The 2,589-nt window shown below is 39.2% G+C and overlaps 1 pseudogene across 1 annotated transcript; it reads left to right on the top strand.

Annotated features, from left to right (window-relative positions):
• Positions 1–466: 466 nt before the first annotated feature.
• Positions 467–2,268, top strand: LOC147844743 (uncharacterized; annotated as a pseudogene). The gene has a single exon (XR_015482287.2). The product of XR_015482287.2 is annotated as an uncharacterized LOC147844743 (transcript).
• Positions 2,269–2,589: the final 321 nt, after the last annotated feature.

Here is a 2,589-nt window from a genome sequence, read left to right as displayed (position 1 = left end):
GGCAGGAGTTTAACATAATTCATATCTCTAACTAGTGAACTACGCGCTGCTCTTAGGGCAGGAGTTTAGTATAATTCATATCTCTAACTAGTGAACTACGCGCTGCTCTTAAGGCAGGAGTTTAGTATAATTCATATCTGTGTAACTGTAGTGAACTACGCGCTGCTCTTAGGGCAGGAGTTTAGTATAATTCATATCTCTAACTAGTGAACTACACGCTGCTCTTAGGGCAGGAGTTTAGTATAATTCATATCTGTGTAACTGTAGTGAACTACACGCTGCTCTTAGGGCAGGAGTTTAATATAATTCAGATCTCTAACTAGTGAACTACACACTGCTCTTAGGGCAGGAGTTTAGTATAATTCATATCTTTAACTAGTGAACTACGTGCTGCTCTTAGGGCAGGAGTTTAGTATAATTCATATCTCTAACTAGTGAACTATGTGCTGCTCTTAGGGCAGGAGTTTAACATAATTCATGTCTCTAACTAGTGAACTACGTGCTGCTCTTAGGGCAGGAGTTTAGTATAATTCATATCTGTGTAACTGTAGTGAACTACGCGCTGCTCTTAGGGCAGGAGTTTAATATAATTCAGATCTCTAACTAGTGAACTACACGCTGCTCTTAGGGCAGGAGTTTAACATAATTCATATCTCTAACTAGTGAACTACGCGCTGCTCTTAGGGCAGGAGTTTAGTATAATTCATATCTGTGTAACTGTAGTGAACTACGCGCTGCTCTTAGGGCAGGAGTTTAGTATAATTCATATCTCTAACTAGTGAACTACACGCTGCTCTTAGGGCAGGAGTTTAGTATAATTCATATCTGTGTAACTGTAGTGAACTACACGCTGCTCTTAGGGCAGGAGTTTAATATAATTCAGATCTCTAACTAGTGAACTACACGCTGCTCTTAGGGCAGGAGTTTAGTATAATTCATATCTTTAACTAGTGAACTACGTGCTGCTCTTAGGGCAGGAGTTTAGTATAATTCATATCTCTAACTAGTGAACTATGTGCTGCTCTTAGGGCAGGAGTTTAACATAATTCATGTCTCTAACTAGTGAACTACGTGCTGCTCTTAGGGCAGGAGTTTAGTATAATTCATATCTGTGTAACTGTAGTGAACTACGCGCTGCTCTTAGGGCAGGAGTTTAATATAATTCAGATCTCTAACTAGTGAACTACACGCTGCTCTTAGGGCAGGAGTTTAACATAATTCATATCTCTAACTAGTGAACTACGCGCTGCTCTTAGGGCAGGAGTTTAGTATAATTCATATCTGTGTAACTGTAGTGAACTACGCGCTGCTCTTAGGGCAGGAGTTTAACATAATTCATATCTGTAACTAGTGAACTATGCGCTGCTCTTAGGGCAGGAGTTTATTATAATTTATATCTGTGTAACTGTATTCAACTACACAGTTAAATGAACTAAAATTACAAAGTTTGCTTCATGTTGCCACTGCTAGTAAAAAACAATTCATCAGGTCAGAGGTTCTCGATATAAATTATTTCTGCATTATTTTTAGTGAACTGTGTGCTGCTCTGAGAGCTGGAGTTCACAATAGATTCAGTAGTTAATATTATAATATGTACACAGTGTTTATGACATGTATACTTACATGTTAGATTTGCTCCTTCATTTTTTTTAAATCTTTGTTTCTTTAATTGGACAATGGAGAAAATTTGGCTTGATGGTGTTCGAAGAAATTTAAAGAAAGTAAAGGATGCCCGAATCATGCAGGAGGTCATCTCTTTTTATGGGGAGGAGGCTGATTTCATGCAGGAATACATTAGAAAACTGGAAGAGGAAACTAGCACCAATTTCAAATCTTCTGTTTCCACTCATAAAGACTACCATTATTTCGCATGTGAAAGGTCAGCTAAACCTAGTGGAAAAAGCAAAGGAGAACCAACAAAAACAAGAGCTAATTCTTGCAATGCTTACATTTCTTTTAAAATCATTAAAGATGGCAGCTTCACCAGTGCGGTGGTAAACAGAATGCTAGAACATAATGGACATGATGTGAGCATCAAAGAGGAAGGTATAAAAAATCGAGTTGACCCTGAACTTATAGCCTTTATTGAAATATGGCTTGAACAAGGAAAGTCTATTTCAGAAACACTTTTAAAATGTGTGGATTGGGCAGAACGCAATGGACATGTGGACAAATTCAATCGGCGATTTTGTTACACCTGAGGATATAAGATTAATCAAGAAGACCGTCAATGGCCTCAGTTTTCCTGACAAAAAAAGATTGCATTAGTGTGGACAAACTAGTCAAAGCCGAGCTGCAGGAAAACGTTCGAGGTTACTAAAGTAACCCTTCGTTCCCCGAGGAGGGGAACGGAAGCACTATAAGTGGATTTGATTTGTAAAATCCACGCATTGGGAGGTTCGGTTCAGAAGCTACTCGTCTGAAAGAGTATTGAACGGGCCAATTAAGAATGAATTGGCAGCGCAAGCCTGCGCAGGTGAGCGGCATAAGCAATCAACTGAGTATATAAGCTCACCTGGCGCCAGCAGACGCTATCCTTTTTAAGCTGAAGAGACTTTCAACAGCTAAGGGACAGTCATTATGGCGACG

Source organism: Danio rerio, chromosome 4 (genome assembly GCF_052040795.2).
Source record: "Danio rerio strain M-AB ecotype USA chromosome 4, GRCz13ab, whole genome shotgun sequence".
Taxonomy (NCBI): Eukaryota; Metazoa; Chordata; class Actinopteri; order Cypriniformes; family Danionidae; genus Danio; species Danio rerio.
The sequence above is the reverse complement of the archived record's forward strand: the minus strand, read 5'-3'. Positions and strand labels throughout refer to the sequence as shown.